Raw genomic sequence first — 27925 nt, forward strand, 5'->3', positions numbered from 1 at the left:
CGGTATAACAGGCCTCCAAGGAGGCAAGACCACAGATAATATACAACAACAAAGAACAACACACCCGCCCCCTATAAAAGTCCACACCTCATAATGAAATGGTATTCCCATAACAGAATCTCAAAAGTATAATGCCTTGCTTGGTCAACTCATCAGCCATCTCATTGACCACTCTAGGCTGTCATTGAAAAGAGCAATGCAGGCTAGAGACAAGATGAGGAATGCATCCAACTAAATGTGCAAATCTCCAAGGTTTCCTGAGTATGATCAACCATACAAGTAACACCATTTACATGATCTCCTTATAAATATGCATGAAACGAAACACCTGAAACAATCAGAACCATGAAAAAATGGAGTAATAGGAATTTTTTTTTATTTTTTATTGATCTTATTGATCTACTTATTCCAACCAGATTCCAACCAGACATTGCCACCTTGCTTTTGAACAAGAAAAAATTAAGTCACAGTCTCATTCTTGCTGAAATCATAGCTGCTGAATCATCGATCCAACCACAAAATAACACCATTGAAATAGCAGCTGCTGATTAGAGTAGCAGAAGAAAAAAAAAAAATGAAGTGCCAAGGTTGGAGAAACCCCTTCCATCCTTCTAGTGGGGAGACCAAAAATGGAAACCAGGCCTTTGGTGATGCACATTGGCAAACCTCACCTTCTAACAGTCATATGTGCGTCTGTCTATGCTTAAGGCATCTCTGTAGCTGAAGCAAGAACATCTATAGTTAGTACGTTGCACGTTTCTTAAAGAGAACTTCAAGTACCAGTACCAGTACCGATTGTTTAGAACCAATTCAATTTACTGAAGTCCCTCAACTTTCTGAGGTGTCTGTCCATGTCTTGTCTTGTTTTAATCCATTCTTCCCTCTCAATGACTGTAGTGGGATCATCTCTTTCACTCAGATCAACTATTTTGAAGGAGTTCCCATTATCACGAATGATAAGCGAGTCCCGCTTTCTATCCCTATTTCTTCCTCCTGGAACAGTAACCAAAACTTTTGCTTTGGTAATTGACTTAGTTTTTGAATCAATGACATAGATCTCCTCAAAATCTAATACAAATTCTGGATCACATTATTATCATGCACAGGGGGGGGGGGGGAAGAGAGAGAGACAACCCTGTTATACAAAAGAAAAAGATAAAATTCAAAATGGATATTAGAGTAATATCAAGCATCCATGCATGAAGCCTGTGTTAAGAATAGGAGTTTTAAGGGTATTCTTGTATATAACCACATGTATTTTATGTTTCTTCTGTTATTTGTATAAGGCCAGGGGCCCCTGTGTAATTAGTTATTCTTTTTCAATATAAGGAAGTTTGTCTCTAGTTTGAGACATAAGAGATTAAACACAACCGTATGTGCTCTTCTCTTTCCCTCTCTTTTCCTTCTTCTCCTTCCTCTCTAAAACTGAACATGGTATCAAAGCCTACTCTTCCTGGAGTTTGAAGGTGTTACAAGTGTAAAATCCGCAACAAATTTGAATTTTTGGAACTTGTGTGATTTCAGGTTCCAGTCCTGTGTCGATGCTTGCTTCAATGTTATGGGCTGCATCGGTCGAGGTACTAGACCAACCATCTGACACACCTATGGAGGATTCCGGGGAGGAGTCTTCTCAACCTGCCCTTCTAGAGTCGGAGAACCCTGGTGGGGTCCCGCATCCGAGCTACTGTGGATATGCTACCTGGAGGGGATGCGAGCCTATCCCTTAACTAACTTATTGTAAGTATGAACTTATTTGTGTATTCGTATGCCGATTATATGACCAATTAGACTTTTAGGGGTATTCGGTCATTTTATCCTTGTGGGACCCACATCCCAGTGGAGGTTCCAATTCCAAGTAATTACCCGTACCCAATTTACCCATGATGTCATGTGACATCATTCTATAATTACATTAAGGTAATAAGTACAAAATTCTGGTTAAAAACAATTTTAAAAATTAGTTTTAAAAGCTGATTTTACATTAAAAGACCAAACATGCCTTAAGTAACTTAACCACTATAAATAGAAACCAGCTTCACTATTCATTAGTGTAAGAAGTTAGAAATCAGTTTTAGAAATATTTAAGACTCAAATTACTATCCTACCCCTTAGTGCTTAAGTAATATATATACATAACCCCTTTTACTATTTCTACTTCTCAATCCTACCTAGACATAAGGAGAATCGAAACTTCAGTCTTAAGAGGATTTTGGGGAGAAAATAGAGAAGGGAAGAAAGGAAAGGAGAACCAGACTTGGGAAGCATCGAATTGGGTCTTAGTTTGGAAATCCTCATTTGAGAAGTTTGGAGCTGAAATTGAAGGCTGCACTTCCAATCCTTGGCTACATATCTAGGTAAGCCTTGATTCTTGCAGTCCCCATCTCTTCTTGCCTATTTCTTCCCTTATTTTCCCCAAGATTGCAACCTATATGTTGCTTGCCATTAAAGCCTCTTGACTTAAGCTTATACCATAGGAAATTCACTTACACAACCCGAAATTAGGTAAATTTTATTCGTTATACCTGAAATTTCAGGGCTGTTTCTCTACTTAATCTAATTTCAGGTTCCATGAACCAATTTATAAGCCCTAAATCATTAATTTGAGAAGTAATTAACCTAAATCCCTAATTTTAGTATTAAATCTGAAATTCAACAAATTAGTGAAATGACCCACCTTAATTATTATCGAAACTAGAAATTGGGACTGTGCATGTTAAGATCCGCCCATTTAAAGTAAAACCCCATTCTGCCCCTTGAACCGGACAGCCGGTTCAGCCGGTTCAGCCATTTGTGACCAAAATACCCCCGATGCCTTTGATCGATCTCGGCTATACTCTAACCTCAAACATTGCTGATTTTCCGTTGATAGGGACTGTTTCTAGTCTATTCTTCTTGGTTTGTCTGCTTTTCTGGGCTATTTTGGAGGGTAATTATTGAGACCTTACCTACAGAGACAGGTAAGGGAATTCGACCTTAAATCTTTGGAGTGTTTATCATTTTAATTTGTTTTGTTACGATTGCCATGTCATACATCATCAAAATTATCCTATTCATATAGTTTATTAGCTTTTATTTATTGCATTAGAATCTGCATATGATTTAGGTTGCATTGGCATCTTGCATTTGCATTGATATCTACTCAAGATCGATGACTATTATTGGAAAAGTATTGTTCTATTAAATTCAGTTATACATACATGTGTTATCATGCATAGATTGCACTGGCTAGGCTGTTTTATCATAACCCAAGATACTCGCCCTTACCAACAAGGGTAAGGTGTTGACAACCCGTGGTACAGCCAGAAGGGTATTTGGGGTACCATTCACGTCCCATGTTAGCGTGTGTACTCGGTGTGGGAACAAAGCAGTAGGGTTGGTCATTGAGGGTCTGTTGGGTTATTTGCCTGGTGATATGCTTTCTGGCTGGTCCTCACCGTGGTAGAATGGTTTCGCTCGGGTGACCGATGTCCGGAACGCCTGGTGTCATGTTTTCGGTTGGTGGTCAGAGTGCATTGGGTTAGCTGCCTTGTGTCATGCTTTCTGGCGGGTTCTCTTCGAGGTTAGCATCTACTGAGTAGTACTTATACCACATGTGACTTAGTATTCATGTTAGGACATGCTACTTAGGACATTCATCATAATTGATGCGATATGTTTGCATGCATTCCCTTATTGGGCTCGTTGAGAGCTCACCCTCGTGATCACTCTATTTTTTACTGAGATGAAACTTCTATCGTCCTTGTTTATGCTCCTTTGGGGACTCCTACTGTCAGGATTCTCCTATTGATCGCGGAGTTGGTCCTTATGTTACGGTGGAGCACGATGCTTCGTGCTCTGCGACGATCGCTCATTCTCCCGATCTCCCGATCGATCAGGCTCCTCCCTTCCTTTTGTTTATATTACTTTTTGTAGTACTTATGTACATAACCTTTTTGGCTTAGTTAGTGTTGCACCTTCGTGAACTAAGCGTGTAACCCGATGTAAAAGCATATTCATATATATATATAAATACAACTGTTTACTAGTTTCCTTTAATTACTGTCTTATTTCATATTAAATTGCTTCCACGCTTCTTAATTTAATTATATTGTATCAAACGCGAATAGAGAACTGCATGGTGATCTTGGTTGGATGTCGGGGACATCTGGCACACTTGGCCCTTATGAACCGGGCCGGGGTGTGACATTTAAGTGGTATCAAAGCATGCCACGCTCTTTTTCTATTCGCAGTCAAATTCATGATTGGCAGCTCTTGAACTCATTGACCTGAAGGTGAGTTCAACTTAAGATTAAATAAAAACCTCAACTAAAAGTTACCAAGTAAAAACAAATGGAAAAAAAAATTGACTGTAGACCGTGATATAAAGATAAAACTTCTATTATATAGATCCGAGTTTATACAAAAATTTCAGCGCATAGGCTGATCTGGTTACATCAGGTTGATATAGGTTAAGTTGAGGACCGTAGTCCTTACAAAGTGTAAAAGAAAATTACATATAAGTTAACACCTAGTCTAGATAGTAACATCGGATAGTCACTGTGGTTGTGGGCCTTGTCCGAGAAGTGTGACCTCCGCTCTGACAACTGGTTCTCCACTGCACTCATCCTTCCACCCAACCGGAAAAACCATATTTCATGGTCCTCTCCATGCTCTCTAATCTGTGAACAGTTGTGCCCATGTGGTACCATCACTGTGTACTCTGGAGCATTTGAAGAAGAAGAGGCACTGGATGCCAATGATCTCGCAGTCGAGACAACGTGGGCGTCAATAAGCGTGGCGGGACCTCGCCCTCGGGCTGCAGCCATTATAGATCAAGCTGCAATAGAAACCAAAAAAAAAAAAAAAAAAAAATTTAGTTAGGAAGGTCATAAGCATTTTATCAAACACTTCTTGAGCACAAGTCGTATACTGAGTGAATGTTGCATATAGATCTTGAGGAAATGGAAGCAAAAGAGTGAAATCAGCGATAACATAGCACATTGTGACAAAATGAGCTAAGAAAAGTGGATGTGCTAGAAGAGAACAAGAAATTTCTGTTTTGGTTGAAGAACAAAAAAATATAGGAAGAGATGCTTATTTAGATCTAAAATGAAGTAAGAGAAAGAGAAGGAATGGGGATTTGATCACTTACATTTGATTTGGGGGTGAAATCTTGTGTTAGGATCCCTTCTTTAGTCGTGAATGCTCTTAGGAACCCTCTTTGGGGTGTTAGACACTTAGAAAAGAGAAAGGGAGAAGTAAGAGCCGAATGGGTTTCAAATAGAAAAGATGCAGGTTTTTACACTTTTAAGAGAAATTGGTCACTCGCGAGTGAACCGGATGATCGATTCAACTTCGTGTAGTAAATCCGATTGCCCTTTTTGCTAGTAAATCCAATTCATCCCTTTTGCCTTCTAAAATGGTTTGAAAAATTATAAAAAATACTTAGATAAATAATGAATTGTACCCTATAATATATTAAAATAAAATAATTATATCTTTATAATATAATAATAATAAATAATAAAAAATATATATATACATTAAAAAAAAAAAAAAAGTTATTATTTAAAATTATTTAAAAATGATATAAAATTCTTAAAACTATGTTTGTGTAATATAAGGCTTGTATATTTATAAATTGGGTGTAAAAATCATACTTTTATGCTTTAAATGCTGTGTTATATGATTTTAAACTTATTAAATGGCTATGAAGTGAGTGTTTATTATTTGTTTCATTATAATCTAATATATTTTAATATGTAGCATGATTTGTGAGTTTTCTTTATAGGAGTTCGATTTTTGGTTTAACATATAACACCAACTCGAGATGAGTTATGTGTTAAGGCCAATTGAGGAGTACAATTACAACCCCGAGAACATTGATGAACTCAATCGAGCGCTGAGTTGCTTGTTAATGACCAGGTATATCTACGGTTTGTCTTATGGAATGACAAAGAAATCATTGTGGGCCGAGATTTTTACATCATCGATCGGAGGATGGATTACCTTCGGCCCACATTTCTCGCATAGAATCTATCCTCCACAGATGGGCGAGATATCTTCAAGGCCTCCCTTGAATTACTGTGGAGTACGATAAGGCTTATCTTGCCTTTATTACTACTTTCTCTATTTTGTGCATATATGTATATCAAACTGCTGCGTGTGCCGATAGTTTGATGTTTATTTTCTTTCTCAGTGATCATTATGGATCCTCGGCCTCCTGTTACATATCGAGGCATAACACCGAAGGCCGTGCACGGCAGCCTCATCCTCAATCCTACCCATAATGATCCTCCGGTGGGGTACACAAGCAAATCATCATCCTCCTCCCCCGATATGCCTGCTCACGACAAAGCTAGCCTTATAAGGGCTATAATGGAAGGGCAAGCACAAGAAATGCATCGAGATGATTACCGATATGGGTAATCAATTCCAAGCAGCCATCGGAGTATCCAAACTTCACAAGCAGCCCCGCAACTCCTGCAGCCCCTGCTGTCCCTCCCCCTCTGCTCCACAACAGACACTCAAGGCCGTACGATGGAACGGTTCCTCAAGATGCGCCTTTAACTTTTGGGATCGCCAGGACACCCTGCTTCTGTTAAATGGGTGAAAGAGATGGAGAAAGCCTTTGAGTTTACGGGATGCAATGACCAGCGAAACTCATCTCTTTAGATATAAGCTACAAGTATGAAGCGAGAGGCTGGTGGGAAACCACAAAGCCTATCTTGCAAGCGGCTCACCCCGTCCTAACTTGGGACATTTTTAAACAAGCTTTCTTTGGGAATTACTTCCCCACCAAAGTGTGAGGAAGAGGAAAGAGATTGAATTGGCTGAATTGGTTCAGGATCGAAGCCGTCTTTGGAGTACCACAGAAGTTTGAAGAGTTATTCTTCTTTGCTCCTCTTCACTGGGAACAGATGAAGCTAAAGCACGAAGTTCGAAGATGGATTAAGGCCACGATTGCTTCGATTATGGCCACTGAGACCGACCCAAGGGTATTCGGAGACCGTGCAAACAAGCAAAGAGGGTTGAGGATAAGCAGAGGGATGCTTATTATGTTAGTCGGCTTGCAAAAGAGCAACACCATTCCCTGGCAGAGGATTCAACAAGTATAGTAGGTTTTCCGGATCTAGTGCAGTCTCATCCTGCACAAAATGGGTGAGTCCGAGACATCGCAACTGCACCGGTGTATGCCAATCCAGGCACCAAGGTGTCGATACTACTTCTCTTGCTCCATCGGGTGTTCTTGAGTACAAATGTTTCACCTGTGGCCGGATGGGTCATACTCTAGGACTTGCCATCACAAGAGGCCCATGCTTCCTCCTCGACAACCGGCCGGTAGACCTCAAGGTCGAGTCTACTCTGGACCGCAAGTGAGTGAAGCCAATCAGTCGTAGTTCTGGTAACTTTCTAAACTCAAGCTTGATGGTAAATTTCAATAATTATTGTCATGCATACATAATCATCGTGTCATGGCATATAGGTACCATCCTTATATGTGATCATCCAAGATATACATTGTTCGATCTTTGAGCGACGCACTCCTTTGTGTCTCCGTCCTTTGCTAAGAGGATTGGTGTGTTACCTAAGAGTTTATCAGAAGGTTTAGCGATCAAGACACCTACCGGGTCAAGAATAGACTTGAATACTTTATATGAACCGTGTGCGGTGAGAATTGCTTTGGTAGAATCATGAATGCACATCGATTCGCTTCAATATAGTGACTTTGATGTCATATTGGGTATGGATCTGGTTGTACTACAAAGCTAATGTACTATGTGCTGAAAGGAAGATAGTATTCAGCCAAAGGGCAAGAAAGGATTCATCTTCGTGGGTGATAAGAAGAAAAGGCCAAAGAAGATGGTGATTTCAGCTTGGAAATGAAGAAACCGCTTGAACAAGGGATGCAGGATACCTTGTGTCGGTTTTGGATACCAGGACACGAGTTAGGCCAACGACCGAGATCCCTATTGTTGAGGAATTCCCCGATGTCTTTCCCGATGACTGACAAGCCTGCCTCCACCAAGAGAGAATGAGTTTGTGATTGATCTTAAACCTGGATCGGCGCGCAGATCTAAAGCACCTCTGCGAATGGCACCGACTGCATTGAAAGAATTACAAGCTCCCTTCAAGACTTATTGAAGAAAGGCTTTATAAGACCGAGTATCTCCTCGGGGTGCTCCAGTCTTGTTCGTGAAGAAGAAAGACGGCTCCACGAGGATGTGTATTGATTATAGAGAGCTAAACAAGCTAACAATCAAGAACAAGTATCCTCTCGCAAGGATTGATGATCTTTTGATCACCAGGTGCCAAGTCTTTTCAAGATAGATCTCGGATCGGTACCATCGCTTCAATTAAGGAAGGCGATGTTAGTAAGACCGCTCGGGACTCGATATGGGCACTATGAGTTCCTGGTTATGTCATTTGGGCTTACTAATGCCCCAATGCAGCATTTATGGCCAGCGATGAGCGAGTCTTCCATGATGTCCTGGACAAGTTTGTGATAGTCTTCATTGATGATATCTTGATTTACTCAAGAATGAAGAAGAGCATGCCCAAAGATTTGAGATTTATTCTCGCAAAGACCGAGAGAGCAGACTATATGCAAAATTCAACAAGCTGTGAATTTTGGTTACCTCGAGTTGGGTTTCTAGGCCATATTATTTCAGCCGGAGGATCAAGTGGACCCAGGGAAGGTTCAAGCGTGGTAAATTGGGAGAGCCCCAAAACAAGAACAGCGATTAGAAGTTTTCTGGGATTAGCTGGGTATTACGAAGGTTTATTGAAAACTTCTCAAAGATAGCTATGCCCGACACGCCTTACTAAGAAGGGCGCCAAGTTTGAGTGGAATGAGGATTGTGAAAATAGTTTTCAGGAGGCTCAAGAAAAGATTGGTAACAGCCCCAGGTTCTTGTTCTTCTGATGGAACGAAGGGATGGTGGTGTCTGCGATGCCTCCAAGTCGGGGTTAGGATGTGTGTTGATGCGAGAATGGGAAGGTTATTGCCTATGGTTCTCGGCGGTTAAAGGACCATGAGAAGAACTACCCTACACATGACCTAGAATTGGCGGTAGATTGTGTTTGCACTAAAGTTGTGGAGGCATTACCGTATGGTGAGAAAATTGAGATTTTCGCGGATCACAAGAGTTTAAAGTACTTCTTCACACGTAAGGAGTTGAACACGAGGCAAAGGAGGTGGCTTGAACTCATTAATGATTATGAGTTTGATATCTCATATCACCAGGTAAAGCCAATGAGTGGTGATGCACTCGAGAGGAAGTCTGAGATGGGATATGGGTAGATTTAAGGTTGAGGATGAAATTGCGAAGGACTTACATGCTATGGAAGTGGAAATGATATTTGGTGAAATCAAGAATTGATTTGTATTGATGGTGCAACCATCGGCTGAGCTCGGATAATAAAAGACTGATCCTACGATGAAGAATTTCAACACATTGTGAATAGTATTAATCTGGGGGCCCGTAAGAGTGCAGATTTTTCACCGACTTGATGGAGTGCTTATGTTTAAAGATAGACTATGTGTACCCAGCGGATAGTCACTGAAGGAGCTCATTTTACAAGAGGCTCACCGATCTCCCTATCTCGTGCATCCTGGTGGTACCAAGATGTACCGAGACTGAAACACTTTATGTGGTGGCATGGTATGAAGAATGATGTAGCAGCCTTTGTTTCCAAGTGTTCTACATGTCAACGAGTTAAGGTCGTTAGGAATAGACCACAAGGACTTTTGCAACCCCTAGCTATACCAGAGTGGAAATGGGAGAATATAACCATGGATTTTGTCATGGCCTTCCTCGCACTAGGAAGGGAATGGATAAATCCGGGTAATTGTGACAGTCGACTCAAAACAGCCCACTTCATTCCTATGAAGATTACTTACTCCATGGATCGCTAGCTAAGCTTTATGTGGATAACATTATCGGACTTTCAGGGGTACCTGAATATTGTGTCTCGACAGAGACCCCAGGTTTACTTGAGTTCTGGAAGAGTCTACGTAAGGCTTGGGTTCCGAGTTGAGTCTAGCGCAGCATACCATCCACGAGACAGATGGACGATCGTAAAGGACAATCCGGACTTTGGAAGACATGCTCGGGCTTGTGTATTAGAGATGAGTGGCGGTGGGATGAACACCTTTCTCACGATAGAGTTTGCTTATAATAATAGCTACACGCATCTATTGATATGACCCATTTAAGGCATTGTATGGGAAGACGTGTCGTACTCCACTTTGTATTGGGATGAAGTTGGAGAGCACGCATTTAGGTCCCGAGCTGATCAGAAGACTTGTGAGAAGGTGGATCTCGATAAGAGAGAAGATCAAGGCCGCACAGTCTGCATGGCGAAGAGCTATGCAGATAAAAGGAGGCAGCACATATTTAAAGTTGGGGAGAAGGCATTCTTGAAGGTGTCTCCAATCGAGGGTGTTGTGAGATTTGGGAAGAGAGGAAGTTAAACCCCGATACATCGGCCCATTTGAGATTCTAAGTAGAGTTGGTCCAAGTAGCTTATCAACTAGCACGCCCCGCTCTCTGCCGGTGTGCGTGATGTGTTCCATGTCTCTATGTTGAGACAATTTATCCTCGATTCTTCACACCGCTGCCTCAAAGAACCACCCCGAGCTTATTCTTTGACCGACTTATGAAGAAGTGCCAGAGGAGATTGTAGGCAGAAAGGAACACAACCCGAGGAATCGAATTATCTCTTTTGTTAAAGTCAAGTGGGGTAATCACTCTGTAGTAAGCGTCTTGGGAAAGAGAGGACTTAATGAAAGAGAGATACCCTTATCTCTTCGATCTTCCAGGGTATGTCAATTTCGGGACGAAATTCTAATAAGGGGGTGGAGTGTAAAATCCGCAACAAATTTGAATTTTGGAACTTGTGTGATTTCGGGTTCCGATCTGTGTCGATGCTTGCTTCAATGTTATGGGCTGCATCGGTCGAGGTACTAGACCAACCATCGACACACCTATGGAGGATTCCGGGAGGAGTCTTCTCAACCCGCCTTCTGTCCAGAGTCGAGGAGAACCCTGGTGGGGTCCCGCATCCGAGCTACGTATCGATATGCTCCTGGAGGGGATGCGAGCCTATCCCTTAACTAACTTATTGTAAGTATGAACTTATTTGTGTATTCGTATGCCGATTATATGACCAATTAGACTTTTAGGGAGTATTCTGGTCATTTTATCCTATAAGGACCCACATCCCCAAAGTGGAGGTTCCAATTCCAAGTAATTACCGTATCTAATTTACCCAGTGATGTCATGTGACATCATTCTATAATTACATTAAGGTAATAAGTACAAAATTCAAGTTAAAAACAATTTTAAAAATTAGTTTTAAAAAGCTGATTTTACATTAAAAGACCAAACATGCCTTAAGTAACTTAACCACTATAAATAGAAACCAGCTTCACTATTCATTAGTGTAAGAAGTTAGAAATCAGTTTTAGAAATATTTAAGACTCAAATTACTATCCTACCCCTTAGTGCTTAAGTAATATATATACATAACCCCTTTACTATTTCTACTTCTCAATCCTACCTAGACATAAGGAGAATCGAAACTTGAGTCTTAAGAGGATTTTGGGGAGAAAATAGAGAAGGGAAGAAAGGAAAGGAGAACCGGACTTGGGAAGCATCGGGTGGGTCTTAGTTGAAGTGGAAATCCTCATTTGAGAAGTTTGGAGCTGAAATTGAAGGCTGCACTTCCCGATCCTTCGCATACATATCTAGGTAAGCCTTGATTCTTGCAGTCCCCATCTCTCTTCTGCCTATTTCTTCCTTATTTTCCCAAGATTGCAACCTATATGTTCTTTGCCATTAAAGCTTCTTTGACTTAAGCTTATACCATAGGAAATTCACTTACACAACCTGAAATTAGGTAAATTTTATTCGTTATACCTGAAATTTCAGGGCTGTTTCTCTCTACTTAATCTAATTTCAGTTCCATGAACCAATTTATAAGCCCTAAATCATTAATTTGAGAAGTAATTAACCTAAATCCCTAATTTTAGTATTAAATCTGAAATTCAACAAATTAGTGAAATGACCCACCTTAATTATTATACGAAACTAGAAATTGGGATGTGCATGTTAAGATCTCGCCCATTTAAAGTAAAACCCCCATTCTTACGCCCCTTGAACCGGACAGCCGGTTCAGCCGGTTCAGCCATTTGTGACCAAAATACCCCGATGCCTTTGGTCGATCTCTGGCTATACTCTAACCTCCAAACATTGCTGATTTTTCTTGATAGGATTGCTTTCTAGTCATTCTTCTTGGTTTTCTGTTTTTGCTTTGGGCTATTTTGGAGGGTAATTATTGAGACCTTACCTACGAGAGACGGTAAGGGAATTCGACCTTAAATCTTTGGAGTGTTTATCATTTTAATTTGTTTTGTTCTCGATTGCCATGTCATACATCATCAAAATTATCCTATTCATATAGTTTATTAGCTTTTATTTATTGCATTAGAATCTGATATGATTTAGGTTGCATTGGCATCTTGCATTTGCATTGATATCTACTACATTCTTGATGACTATTATTGGAAAAGTATTGTTCTATTAAATTCAGTTATACATACATGTGTTATCATGCATAGATTGCACTGGCTAGGCTGTTTTATCATAACCTTGAAGATTACGCCCTTACCAACAGGGGTAAGGTGTTTGGACAACCCGTGGTACAGCCGAAGGGTACGGGGTACCATTATTTGTCCCATGTTAGCGTGTGTACTCATTGTGGGAGCAAAGCAGTAGGGTTGGTCATTGAGGGTCTGTTGGGTTAGTTTGCTCGGTGATATGCTTTCTGGCGGGTCTCACCGTGGTAGAATGGTTTCGCTCGGGTGACCGATGTCCGGAACGCTGGTGTCATGTTTTCCGGTTGGTCATTGGGTCGTTGGGTTAGGCCGCTTCAGGTCATGCTTTCTGCGGGTTCTCTTCGAGGTTAGCATCTACTACGTGAGTACTTATACCACATGTGACTTAGTATTCATGTTAGGACATGCTACTTAGGACATTCATCATAATTGATGCGATATGTTTGCATGCATTCCCTTATTGGGCTCGGTTGAGAGCTCACCCTCGTGATCACTCTATTTTTTTACGGATGAAACTCTATCGCTGCTTGTTTATGCTCCTTTGGGGACTCCTACTGCTCAGGATTCTCCTATTGATCGCGGAGTTGGTCCTTATGTTCAGTGGAGCACGATGCTTCGTGCTCTCGCGACGATCGCTCATTCTCCGATCTCCTGCATCGATCGGCTCCTCCCTTCCTTTTGTTTATATTACTTTTTGTAGTACTTATGTACATAACCTTTTTGGCTTAGTTAGTGTTGCACCTTACGTGAACTAACAGTGTAACCCTGATGTAAAAGCATATTCATATATATATATATAAATACAATCAAGTACTACTAGTTTCCTTTTAATTACCGCCTTATTTCATATTAAATTGCTTCACGCTTCTTAATTTAATTATATTGTGATCAAATCGCTGAATAGAGAACTGCATGGTGATCTTGGTTGGATGTCGGGACATCCTGGCACACTTCGCCCTTATGAACCGGGCCGTGTGACAACAAGGGTGTTTAGTGGACCAAGAGGTGGTTTCCTCACTTGGTTGTTCAGCTGGAGTTTGAGCTCCAACCTGCGGTTCTTCACAGATCTGTTTTCTCTCTCGGTTCTCATCCAAATGGAGAGCAACCAAGTGCTCTAGTTTCGTTTGGAGGTTACCTTTCTTCCCATTGTGTCATCTCAAGCCAGTTGGGAGCATCCAAGGGACAGTGAATCTTGGCCAGATTTGCTACGCCTTTTTTCGCGCCACCGCAGTGTGGGATTGGCAATAGCTCTTCACTAGAGCTTTGTTTGGGAGCTTTTTGGACTACCCACTGTCGTTTCTTGGTAAGGAAGACTTTTCTTTTCTACTCCTTGCTTGTTTCTTTGTTTGTGTGAGGCTCTCAAGCTTTTTCAAGCTTTGTGGTCTAGGTTACCTCTGTTTTTATTTCTGCTTTGTTACTTGGGAATCTATTGTTCTTGCTTGAAGTCTTGTTGATTGCTCCTCTCAGTGTTTGTTTTAAAACCACAATGGGTGAAAAAACTGTTGAGACATCCGAACTTCCCATTACATAAAGACCTTGCCAATCCCTCCATCATATGAGAATCAAATGTTCGGCTCCCCATTGTTAAGCTTGATAGTAACAATTACTTGGATTGGTCACGGTCAATGAAGCTTATCCTTCAAGTAGGGGGAAGTTGGGATATATATCCGGGAGCTTTAAGGCCCCTTCCATTGATGTTCCAGGTTACTCTAAATGGGAAACCGAGAACTCCTTGTGATGACTTGGCTCATTTTTTCAATGAAGCCAGGAGATTGGAAGAAGGTTTATGAAGCGAGGAGAAGCCAAAGATATTTGGGATAGTGTTGCTCGTATTTTTGATAGAGTGGGGGACTCTACAAAGGTTTATCAACTTCTTCAACAGATTGTTAGCCTGCGCCAGGATGACAAAAGTATCTCTGAGTACTATAGCCTTGTTGTGGGACTTTGGGAGGAGTATGATCACTACAGAGATCTCCAGTTGTGTCCTGTTGATGAGCCTAAAGTGCATCAGTTATTTGAGAAGGAGAGGGTCCTGTTCCTTCTTGGAGGTCTTAACTCTGAGTTTGAACCCATACGGGTACAGATACTTGGCCGACCAAGTCTTCCTTCCCTGGGGGAGGTGTGTGGTTATTTACAGAGTGAGGAGACGCGTAGAAGTGCTATGGAGACCACTCCCACTGTTGAGCGCTCTGCTCTTGTTTCATCCACTCCACAGGACCGTCCTCCCTTCACTAAGGGGGCTGGTAGAGGCCGATTCTCCTATGACTATTGTGGCAAGTCTGGGCATAAGAAGGAGTTTTGTTGGGATCTTCATGGGAAACCACCCTCTATTGCATCTGGAGGACAAAAAGGACCGAAGAAGAATGGGCCTAAAGCCCATGTTGGGGTTCATGAGTCTGATTCATCCTCCCTCTCCAAAGAAGACATAGCAGCTTTTTGTCGGATTGTAGCACACTTGGATGGATCCTCCTCTACTGCACCCACTACTTCCACTGCTCTACAGGTCTCTACTTCATCTGCCACCACACCCTGGGTAATTGACTTAGGGGCCACGGATCACATGACTGGTAGGTCTCAGCTTTTTAACTCCTACTCAGTTTGTTCTGGAAAAGATAAGGTAAAAATTGTTGATGGTTCCCTTTCTTCCATCTCGGGTAAGGGAGATGTCCAAGTTACTCCACTTATCCCTTTGAAATCTGTCTTTCATGTTCCCAACTTTACCACTAATCTTCTTTCCATTAGCCAATTGACTAAATCTTTGAACTGCTTTGTCACCTTTTTTCCTACCCAATGTCTTTTTCAGGATTTGGTAAGAGGGTGATTGGCAGTGGACGTGAGACTGATGGATTATATGTTCTGGACACTTGTGCTTCCCCTGTGACGATAGCTCAATCTTATGTGTGTGGGCAACATGGCGGACATACACAGGAGGACATTTTGCTTTGGCGCGCCGTTTAGGACATCCTTCCTTTTACATTATGAGAAAAATGTTGCCACATTTATTTACCTCTTTTCCATCAATAATGTTTTTCATTGTGAACCTTGTCTTTTTGCGAAAAGTTGTAAGGCAGTTTATCCATCTTCTAGCAATAGATCTATTTCACCTTTTCACATTGTTCATAACCGATGTTTGGGGCCCTTCCCTGTTACTTCTTTACGTGGCTTCCGCTTACTTTGTCTCCTTTATTGATGACTTCTCTCGAGTTACTTGGGTTTATCTCTTGAAACAAAAGAGTGATGTCTATGTTGCATTTAAAAACTTTTATGAGTTGGTTTACACTCAGTTTCAAACTCGTATTCAGATTGTCCGTTCTGATAAAGGTGGAGAGTATATGTATGGTGGTTTGGAGTCCTTTTTTTCTGACCATGGCATTATCCACCAAGTGGCTTGTGTTGATACCCCTCAACAAAATGGGGTCTTTGAAAGAAAAAACCTTTCTTTGGAAGTAGCCCGGTCTCTTTGGTTTACAATGCATGTTTAAAAAACCTTTTGGTCCGATGCCTTACTCGGCTGCAGTCTTTCTTATCAATCATATGCCCTCCAGTGTCTTGAACTTCAAAGTACCTCTTGCGGTCTTACCCTTACTTTTTTCTTCTTTTTCACTTCCCCCACGGGTCTTTGGTTGCATCTGCTGTCCATCTTAGCAAATCTGCCCACACTAAATTGGATCCTAAGTCCTCGAAGTGCATCTTTCTTGGGTATTCCTCTACCTCTAAAGGCTACACATGTTATCACCCTCCTACCCGTCGGTGGCTTCTCTCCAAAGATGTTTCTTTCTTTGAACATCTCCCGTATTTTGAGTCGCCTCTTCGGGGGAGTGTCGTGGTAGTGAGGTTGAAGAGGCTCCTGAGTTTCTATCATTTCCTTCCCCTCTCTCGTCCCCTATTTCTCCATTTAGATTTGACAAAGGAAAGAAAAGGTCCGAGGATCTCGTTGTTGAGGGGAGTCTCCGAGTCTGAGGGTGAACAGAGAAGCGGGGGAGCTACTTGTGTATCTGAAAGGACAAGAGAAATCCTCCTTCATGGCTCCCTATAAAGAAGACACGCCAAAATCCTCCTTCGTCTCCTCATCACGAGACAGGTATACCTTCCTCTACTTCTACACCCTCGGGACTTAGATCTTCTATTGCTCACCGCAAAGGAACTCGAAGCTTGTACTAATCCCATTGCCAAGTTTGTCTCCTATGATTCTATCTCCCCTACATGTATTGCCTTCACAGTGGCTATCTCCTCCATCTCTATTCCTAAGAATGTAGTAGAGGCCATGGCTGATCCAAAATGGAGAGAAGCAATGAATACCGAGATGGTGGCCCTTGAGAAGAACCACACTTGGGATCTTGTTGAACTCCCAAAGGGGAGAGTTCTGTTGGATGCGGATGGGTATTCACGGTCGAGTTTAAGTCCGATAGTGCGTAGAGAGATCTGGCGGCAAGTTTGCTAAGGGCTATACCAGGTGTATGGCATTGATTATCGGAAACCTTTGCTCGGTGGCCAAGCATAACTCCATTCGGGTACTCCTCTCGATGGTACGCAAACCTTGATTGGCCATTATACCAGCTTGATGTAAAGAATGCTTTCTTACATGGTGACTTAGAAGAAGAAGTCTACATGCACTCTCCCCCTGGGTTCAAGCATCCTAGTGGCAATGGAAAAGTGTGTCGTCTCAGGAAAGCACTTTTTGGCCTTAAATAATCTCCTAAGGCTTGGTTTGAGAGGTTTAGTGCAAGCTATTCTGAGAATGGATACATCAAAGCCAAGCTGATCACACTTTGTTTATACAAAGGAAGGGCAACACTATTACGACTCTTATTGTATATGTTGATGACATTGTGGTCACGGGAACAATGAAACTGAAATCCACAAAGCTTAAACTTTACTTGGCTCGGCAGTTTGAGATCAAAGATCTTGGTCCATTGAAGTATTTTAAAGGGATTGAAGTTTGAGATCCAAGCGAGGATCGGTGTTTGTCGGAGGAAGTTTGTCCTTGATCTACTTACAGAGACAAGGTACTTAGGGTGTAAACTGACCTTCTCTCCTATTGATCGAGAATCATGCGAACTAGGAGAAGATTGTGGCGAGCCCCTTGTAGATGCTTTGAAAAATATCGAGGAGATTAGTAGGAAGACTAATCTATCTTTCCCTTACCCGACCGGACATAGCCTATCTTTGTTGGCGTGGTAAGTCGATTTATGCATGCGCCCAAAATGGGACATCTTGATGCGGTGTATAGGATCCTCGGATACTTAAAGTCATGCCCTGGAAAAGGTCTTCTCTTCTCTAGAAATGGTCACTTGAGGATCGAAGCATGCGATCTTGTTGAGCTGGATCATTTTCGATCGAAGATCCAGCTTCGAGGATCTTGTACTTTTGTTGGTGGGAATTTGGTTACTTGAGAAGTAAGAAGCAACTGTGGTGGCTAGGTCAATCTTTGGCGGAATTTAGAGCTATGGCTCACGGAGTGTGTGAAGTCTTGTGGTGAAGAGACTTGTTCGGGAATTGGGATTTGAGGCTATCGAGCTATGAGTTTATATTGTGACAACAAGGCAGCCATAAGTATTGCCCACAACCCAGTGCAACATGATAGGACCAAGCATGTTGAGGTTGATAGACATTTTATCAAGGAAAGATTGAGTCAAAGACCATCTGTACCCCTTTTGTGAAGACGAATGAACAAGTGGCCGATATCTTCACCAAAGGACTTAGCACTCATTACTTTGACTGTTTATTGAACTAGCTGGGTATGTATGACATATACCACCCAGCTTGAGGGGGAGTGTTAAGAATAGGAGTTTAAGGGTATTCTTGTATATAACCACATGTATTTTATGTTTCTTCTGTCATTTGTATAAGGCCAGGGGCCCCTGTGTAATTAGTTATTCTTTTTCAATATAAGGAAGTTTGTCTCTAGTTTGAGACATAAGAGATTAAACACAACCGTATGTGCTCTTCTCTTTCCCTCTCTTTTCCTTCTTCTCCTTCCTCTCTAAAACTGAACAGCCTGGAGCATGGCACATTCATCTCCGGTGAGCTGACTCACCAGTAAGATCCTCCTCTGATGTCTTCACCTCCTCCCCCTGCTCTTCCATCCCCTTCCTTTTCTCCTCCTCCCCCTCCTTCGTCTCCTCTGAATCGTCAGTCCCCTTGGAATAACCTGCTTCGACCTGCTCCTGCTCCCCTCTCGGAAGGCCTCCCCTTGCACTTCATCTCCCCTGTCTTCGTAGGTTCCTCCCCTGTGGCTCTCTGTCCCCCTGAATGTCTTGACGGTGAAGCTAAGCTCTGGGAAAGCTCCCTGGTAGGCCATTTTCTTGGGTCCAGACCACCTTTCCTCTTAGTCAAGTCCTCGCTCTATAAGCAATGGCGGGTGAGTGGTGCTCTGGATGTTTTCCTCCTTGCCAATGGCTACTTCCTTTTCAAGTTCTCCTCTGATGCCGACAAAACTCGTGTTCTGGAGGGAGGACCTTGGTTGGTTGGCAAGAAACCTTTATTCCTGAGGCAATGACACCCTCGACTGCAGCTCCGGCGACCTGACCCCACTTCCATTCCTCTGTGGGTCACCCTCCCTGGGTTACCTCTCCACTATTGGTGCACTGCGGGTCTCAGCTCCGTTGGCTCCGTGATTGGCACCCCTCTGTTTTCTGATTTGAGAATAAGGAGGAAAGATAGACTGGCTTACGCTCGGCTGTGCATTGAGGTCTCGGCGTCGTCGCCCCTCCCTTCCTTTATCTCTGTGAAGGAGGCTGAGGACTACTCCTTTGAACAAGAAATACACTACGAGTGGAAACCACCTCACTGTGAGGTCTGCAAAACCTTTGGGCACGATTCTCTACTTTGCACTCCCAAGGTGCTGGATGCTGCGGCTGCTCCCTGTGTTCTGGCTGCTGGGGTGCCGGAATCTTGCGTTGATCGTCCTGCTTCTCGTGGTAAGCTAAGAACCAAAATACGTCATTGTAATTGCCGGCGATCTGTGGCTAAGCCGAAGGACCAGTCGGCAATCAATCCTTTACCCTGTGGTCCGAACAGATTCAGGGTCCTGTCTGAGGACGATGACGGCTCCGAGCTTGGCTCATGCCCCGAAAAGCCCCTTTTTGATGTTGCTCCTCACAGCAGATCCAGGATGTCGGAAAATCCTGCCTTGGAGCCTTCCATTCTTGGCTCCCCTGTTGCTGCAGCTTCTTTGTCTTCACCAAACCCCTTGAAAAGCTGCCCGTTGATGTCTGTTGCTAGTACCTCGACTGTCCCCCTGCCTTCGTCTTCTCTCCAGGCAGCATTTGCCTTGAGTTCTGCCTCGACTGTGAAAGATGGCACTTCTTTAAATTTGAACTTGGCTTTTTGTTGCAACCCCTTGGGCCCCACCTCTTTGCCCCTTGCCCACGTGGCTTCGATGGCTCTTGATCCTTTGGCTGGCTCGTCTCCTTCAACCGAAGGGCTGGACCACTCCCCTCTTAATCCATCTTCCTCTACTTTCTCGGGTTCTCGGGTCTTCTCTCCACCCGGTTCTCTTAACCCGGCTGGGCCCCTGTCTTCTGCACCCGCGATGGTTTCCATCATCCCTCCCATCCCCTGCAACAACCCTTCTTGTTGCGTCCACCCAACCTCCCCTTTTGGCTGCTCTTTTCGCAGGCGTTCACGTAGCGAATCTCGCTCTAAATCAGTTTTGTCCCGGCTCTCAGAGCCTTTGCTGCCCCTCCCTGCTTCTTTCCAATGATGCAAGGTTTCATTTGGAATTCTAGGGGGTTGAACTCCTCCTCCAAGCAAGCTGTAGTCCGTGCTCGTTTGCGCTCTTCTAGTGCTTCCTTTTGTTGCCTCCTTGAAACCCACATAAAAGAACCTCTCTCTTTCTATCTTTCGCTCCTTAGCCCCCGGTTGGTCCCTCCTCACCAATTATGTGCATCATCCCAATGGCAGAATTTGGGTGCTTTGGGACCCTGGGAAAGTCTCCATTCATCTCATCTCCTCCTCTGCTCAGTTCCTGCATCTCTCCTTCTCAGATGTTCTAAGCCATTTCTCCTTCTTTTTCACTGTTGTTTATGACTTCAACAGTCATTCTCTGAGAATTCCTCTTTGGACTGATCTCAGATCTCTTGCCAGCAATATTGGGGCTTGCCCTTGGGGCTTAGGTGGTGACTTCAATGTCATCAGGTACAGCCACGAAAAGCAAGGTGGTCACAGCTTGGATCTTGAAGCAATGGGTTCTTTCAATGACTGTCTTGAGGATATTGGGGTAAATGACTTGAGGTGGTCAGGATTCCCGTTTACTTGGTGCAATAGAAGAGTTGGAGTTAATCAGATTTCTTGCAAGTTGGACAGGGTCTTGGTCAATGAAGATTGGCTCTCTGCTTTTCCCTCTTCCCATGCTTCTTTTGACAACCCAGATATCTCTGACCATTCCCCCATCACCCTTGCTATTCAGCCTCTTACTTTTTTTGGCCCCAAGCCCTTCAAGTTCTTTGACATGTGGACCTCCCACCCTACTTTCCTCCCCACTGTCCAGGCTGCTTGGGACAAATCTGTTCTTGCTTTTTCTACCCCCCTCCTTGCCCTCTCCAAAAAGCTCAGAAATGTCAAGTTTGCTCTAAAGGATTGGAATGCTAACATTTTTGGAAATATCCCCCAGCAGGTCTCCATTTGCAAGGCAAGGCTTGCCTCTGTTCAGCTTCAGCTGCAGGTTTCCCACCTTGATAGTGCCCTTGCTGCTGAGGAAAAAGCCTTATCTCTGGAGCTCTTGTCTTTTCTGGCCCAGGAGGAAAGTTTCCTCAAGCAGAAGTCTCGTATAAAATGGTTAGAATTGGGGGACTCTAATTCTGCTTATTTCCATCGCTCTTTTGAAAGCACGTGTCAATTATAACTCCATTGTCAAGCTCAATGCTCAAGATGGTTCTTCTGCTACTACAGTAAAAGATATTAAACACTTGGCTGTTCAGCACTTCAAGGATTTATTTAGTGGTACTCCTTTATACTCCACTCCCCTCTCGGATGACCTGCTCAATAAATTCCTGCCTCAGCCTCTCTTTGACTCCTTGGGCTCAATTCCTAAAGAAGATGAGATAATTGCTGCCATTCATTCTCTAAAGGTGTCGGGTGCTCCCGGGCCAGATGGGTTCAGTATGGGATTCTTCTTAGCTTCCTGGGATATTATCAGATTGGATCTTATTGCTGCCATTCAAAGCTTCTTCTTTAATCCGAATCAAGTCAAAGGTATCAACCACACCTTCCCGTGCCTCATTCCAAAGAAGGAGGGAGCCTCTACCATGAATGAATTCAGGCCTATAGCCCTTTGCAACCTGCTGTACAAGTTTATTGCCAACGTTCTTGCTCGAAGACTTAAGAGTGTAGTGCGTCTCCTTGTCAGCGACAACCAATCAGCCTTCATTCCTGGGCGAAGCATCTCTGACAACATTCTTCTATGCCACGAGATTGTCAGAGGGTTTGAGAGGAAAAACCATGCCCCCTCTATCCTCTTGAAGATTGATCTCCACAAGGCTTTTGACTCTCTCAGATGGGATTTCATATCTCAAGTGATGATCAAGATGGGTTTTCCTGCAAATTTTGTCAACTGGATCCATGCTTGTATCACCACTCCCAGGTTTTCAGTCTTGATCAATGGCAGTCCGGCGGGGTTCTTTGAAGCTAGTGTGGGTCTTCGGCAGGGCTGTCCTTTATCCCCCTACTAGTTCACCTTGGCTTTGGAAGTTCTCTCCAGGAAAATCCAAATTGCCACGGATCAGAGGCTCATCCCCCCTTTGCCTAAATGTAAAGGTCTCATGCTTACTCACCTGGCCTTCGCTGATGACCTGATGATTTTCTCCAAGGCGTCTATGGCTTCCCTTGATGCCTCCTTGCTTTGTCTCCAGCACTTTTATGAGCTGTCCGGCCTTCGGCTCAATCCTGCAAAGTCTCAGCTTTTTTTAACAGGAATCTCTGACTCTCTCAAGTTGGCTTTCCGCCAACAATCTAGATTCCTTGAGGGTCGCCTCCCTGTCAAGTACCTGGGCCTCCCTCTTATCCCTTCCAGGCTTAGGGCTCATCACTGCACCCCGATGCTTGATCTTATCCGCAAAAGACTGCAGTTATGGAAAGGGCAAGCTCCTATCCTATGCAGGCAGGTTGGTTCTTATTCGTTCAGTCTTAGAATCTTCCTATATCTACTGGTCAGGCATCTATGGTCTTCCCCAAGCTACAATCAAGTCCTTGGAATCCCTCTTCGCCTCTTTCCATTGGAAGGGTAAGGAGACTTCTAGATTCCTTCACCCTCTTAGCTGGGCAGCTGTCTGTCTTCCCAAAAAGGAAGGAGGTCTGGGCATTAGAAGAATCAAAGAGGTTAATTCAGTAGGGATCATCAAGCTCTTATGAAAAATTGTGTCTAAACAGAAGAGCATCTGGGTTGATTGGATCTACTCGAACTCTCTCCGTCAGGACTCTATCTGGTCTGCTTCTGCTTCCTCAGACTCTTCTTGGGTTTGGCGCAAGATCTTGGACTCCCGACATTTGGTTCTTCACAGCATCAGAAATCAGATTGGAGATGGCCTCTCTACTTATCTCTGGCTCGACCACTGGCACCCTAAGGGGATCCTCATCAGCTTGATATCTCCTCGTACCATTTATGCCACTGGCCTACACAGGCTCTCCTTAGTTGCTGATATCTTAGGCCCAGTAGGTTGGTCTCCTCCCCCTCCGGCCTCCCAGGACCTTGCTCTCATTTGGAATGATCTTGCATCCATTCCTCAAAGGCCCACTACCAGGGGTGACTGTGTTTTGTGGAAAGCCAGCAGCTCTGGCTCCTTCTCCTCTAATTCAGCTTGGGATACTATTCGCCTCAAGTGTGAAACCCGGCCAAATTTCATAATAAATTTAAACTTTTGGAATCTGTGTGATTTCAAGTTCTGGTTCAACTTTGCCCATACTAGCCTCTAAGTTGTGGGCCATCTTGATTAAGAAATTCAGACCTATCTCATGACTCGTCTGTAAAGGCATTCCGATCAGCCAACTACTGTGGCCTTAAATGAGTCTGAGGTGTCTAGCGGAAGATAACACATAAGCTTGGCATGCTGGATTGATGGCCTGCGAAGCCTCTCTCTGTCTTAGGCCGAATCCCAGGTAAGAATCCCATTTTACGATGTATGTATGTTGTATTTTTAATTAATTAGTGTATTAGGGGCAGAATAGTAATTTTTACCTTGTGGGACCCAGCGCACTGAGCTACTTGTGTCGGGTTAGCTGGTGGACAGTGCAGGACCTCCCCTTAATTAAACACAATGTAAGTATAATTTAAAATATATTTATATAACGTTTTGTACGACCAAATAGGGTTAGAAGGGTATTTTAGTAAAATTGTCGCTGTGGGACCCAGTTCCCCAGTGGGGAATGCTGTTCCAGACAATTACCCGTGTTCGGATGACCTTTAATGTCGCCCGGCATCAAGTTATGGATAGAATAGACCAATAAATACGAATTCAGATTTATAAACTATTTTAGAAATTAGTTTAAATCTAATTTCTGTCCAAAAGACAGATTTACCCCTTAGTGCTTAAGTAGTTAGATAAATATCAAAAGCCTTTCCAATTGATCACTATTCACAAGTCTAAGGGAGCTAAAGAAATTCGTTCCAGCTTGGGAGAGAAGGAAAGAAAGAAGAAAAGAGAAGAGAAGAAGAGAGGGAAAAAAGGGAAGCTTACCTTAGGGCTTGTCTTCAACACTTGGAGCTGAACCAAGAATCTCCATTAGGAAGCTACCTGCACTCTAAATCTGTTCCTATAACTGAGGTAAGCCTTGGATACTTGCTGTCTTCCTCTTTATTTCCCTTCTTCTCCATCTCTAGTTCACCTATTAAGAATTTCTGCCATTAAAGCTTGGAGACCAAGCTTGGGTTTGTGAAATTGAGCATAATTAGACTAATTTGAAACAGTTTTTGACTCTCTAAGACCTGAAATTTGGGAAATTACCAAGTCTGAAAGTTGTATTGCTGTTCTTGATGGCAATTTATAAACCCTAAACTAATTAATAAGGTTTAATTGAATAATTACCAAAATTATGAAGTTATTTATAAAATTGAACTCCCATATAGGTAGACCCACCTTTATATAATGTTAAAACACTTAGTTTCTTCCTTGTATGTGAAGATCTACCCAAAAAAAGGAAAAACCCCAAATTCGGACACACTCCCGGATGGAGTTGCAGGCCCAGGGGAGGTTGACCGGCTCCCTGGAAGTTTGCATCCGGCTCCCCCATTTTTATGCCCTTATGACCTAGACCCCTTGGGACTTGACCTTGGACCATCCCAGAACCTATTGCATGGTGTTTGGTATGTTGTTTAGGGCTGTTTCTACTGTTTTCTAGTCGGTTTGTTGGATTGTTGGTGGGTAACTGACCTAGAATTCCTTCTATAACTAATCTATAATATTCTTGTCTCATATTTAGGACTGTCTTGGTCTGTTCTTACCTGCCTATTGGAGTTTATTCACCTAGGCTAGCTACAACTACAGGTAAGGGGATTCGACCTTAATTTCCTGCGTGTTTATCACATTAATTTCAACTTTATGCTGAATGCCATGCTCATGCATCATTACCTCTATACCTGGAGCATGTAGTTTTCTAGCTTTTATTTAATGCATTAGACTGCATGTAAAATAGGTTGCACAAAGACATACTGCATTGCATTTGCATTTGCATTGATTATTTATATGATGTGAAATTATGATGATGGAATTCGGTAAATTATAACTCAGATCATGTCTTGCCTCATCATGTTTTTAGATCGTGACTGGCTAGGTTGATATTCATTACCCAAGATCGAGCCCCTTACCAACAGGGGGAAAGGTGTTGGACAACCTGTGGCAGAGACCGATGTGTTAGTTCCGGGATACCATCTTCTGTCCCATGTTAGCGGGTCCCTAATTCCGCTGTGGGAATAAACAGGCAGGGTTGGTCATTTGGGGGTCTGTCGGGGTCCGATGTGTTAGTTCCGGAACTGGCGGGTCCTCACCGTGGTAGAATGGTTTCGCTCGGGTGACCGAAGGGTTAGTTCTGGGACCGAGGTTAGCATCTACCACTAGTAGTAGTACTTATACCCCATGAGACTTAGTATCTGTGCTAGGAACATGTTAGTTTAGCACATGCATCATGGATTTATTGTGTTTGTATGCTTGTACCCCCCTTACTGGGCTCAGTTGAGAGCTCACCCCTATGGATATCCTTATTTTTCAGGTGATTTAGTTACTGCTAATGTTGGATTTGCGGCGCTGGAGTTTGAAGTGCACGATATTTCGTGCGCACGTGATGATTGGGCAACCTCCTGATCTTAGCCTGATAGTCCAGGCTACCTCCCCACTCTTTTATGCTTTATATATTTATAGAATAGTTTATTGTATACTTTTACTCTGTGCTACCTTTGAGAACTGTATAGTTGTATCACAAGCCTTATCATTTATATAAATGAAATATCATTTAGACTTCTCTTACTAATGATATCTCTATTAATTAAATTGTTTCTGTTGCCTCTGATTACTGTATCTATGAGCAATGATTGTGAATAGGGTACTGCACTTGTGATCCTTGGGGATTGGTTGGATGTTAGAGACATCCCGCCACACTTGGCCCTTAATAACCGGGCCGGGGTGTGACATTAAGGGTCCGCCTGTTCCTTGGAGGAAGCTTGTCTGGTTCAAGCATCACATCCCTAGGCATTGCTTCACCACTTGGAGGATCTTTTCCAACTGCCTTCCAACCCAGGCCTTCCTTCGACATCACCACGTCCCTCAGTCCTGCTGCCTTTGCTGGAACAATGTGGAAGACATTGACCATCTAATCTTCGAGTGCCCTTCTGCCAAAGTAATCTGGAAAGGAGTCCTGCTCAAATGCTGGCCTGCCCGCCGCAGAATCTTGCCGTTTTCCCGCGAGTGGATTTGGATTGATATGACTTATGCAGGCTCTTCTATATGCGACACTGTTGGGAAGCTTGCTTTTTGTGCTATGCTTAATTACATTTGGATGGAGCGTAATATCAGGAAATGGACCTCTAACTCTCGCTCATATCAGCAGATTTGGGATTCCATTTCTTTTGAAATTAAGGCCAAATTAGCCTCAACTCCTCCCTCTTCTTGTACTGGCTCCCCAAGGAACAGGCACATTGTTGTTTCCTGGGGTCTCATTTCTGTCACTCTTACTGAACTGGCCCCTATGCCTTAAGGGCTGGTCTTAGTTTTTTTGTTTTGTTGCTCCCTGCTAGGGGCCATGTAATTCTTTCTTCTCTTTGGTACCAAAAAAAAATTCTGGATCACCAGATCTTCTGTTTCTGTAGTGCTTTGTTAAGAAAACCTTCATAAATTCCCTCTCACTATTGTATAGCGGATCTCAGGGTGCATCAATTGGTGGCTCCGTAACATTGTAGCATCCATAATCACTTTTTGAACATCTAATATACTTCTGAGGAATCGGAGCTAAAACTTTAGGTATAGCATAAATATCAGTGTCCGGAGGTGTAACGTACATCTCTCTGAAATCATAGACATCGTTGTCAGGATCAGGCGGCTTCCTGATAAAGAAATCACAGTCAAACAAGCTGACCTTATGGAACTTATCCTCATTAATCCTATAATCCACCACCTTATCCGAGTCCCAACCCTGAATGGAAACAAAGCTCTTACTCTGCACCATCTCTATATCATCGCCGACATTGCTCTCAGTGGTGGAGGCAACGGCAGCACCGCTGAGGAGGCGGTCATACTCGACATCGTAGTCCTTCTTGTTGTCGACTTCTTCTACTTCTTCTTCATCAGGGTCGTAGTTGTCGTCGCCGCTGTCGGCCCTAACACGGAAATCGTTTCTCTGTTTTGTCAGGGGATAGAGTGGTTTCGCATAGAGAGATGGGAAGCTAAGGAGCGAACATTTTGGAGAATGGGAAGTGAGGGAGGAAGTAGTGGTTGGAAGTTTCTGTGAGAGAGGAGACTGAGGGAGAAGAAGTAGAGCTCTCATGGCCGTGGCCATGGCCAAATGGGATATGGCTTTTCTACTTCTCTAAATGGAGTAATAGGATTAGAGATGAAGAACTTACTGAAATTCCATGAACTTAGCACCTATGTCCGTGACGGTTTAGCACCTATGTCTATGGCCAAATGGGATATGGCTTCTCTTCTTCTCCATGACGGCTAGGAGGATCTCTCTATGAAGGTGGTTTCATCCTTCATCATTCAAACTGCTGCCGGTAGATTCCAGTGGTGAGTTTGAGTTTAATATCTGTTTTTTATCATTCCTTCTCCTTCCCCATGCGATCCCTTTATTTTCTGTTTTAATTTCATAAACCCTAGTGTTCTAAATTCAGTCCAGCCACAT

General features: G+C 43.1%; 1 pseudogene; it reads right to left on the minus strand.

Moving 5' to 3' along the window:
• Positions 1 to 510: 510 nt before the first annotated feature.
• LOC122647235 lies at positions 511 to 27606 on the minus strand (annotated as a pseudogene).
• Between the last annotated feature and the right edge of the window lie 319 nt (positions 27607 to 27925).

This window comes from Telopea speciosissima, unplaced genomic scaffold (genome assembly GCF_018873765.1).
Source record: "Telopea speciosissima isolate NSW1024214 ecotype Mountain lineage unplaced genomic scaffold, Tspe_v1 Tspe_v1.0015, whole genome shotgun sequence".
NCBI lineage: Eukaryota > Viridiplantae > Streptophyta > Magnoliopsida > Proteales > Proteaceae > Telopea > Telopea speciosissima.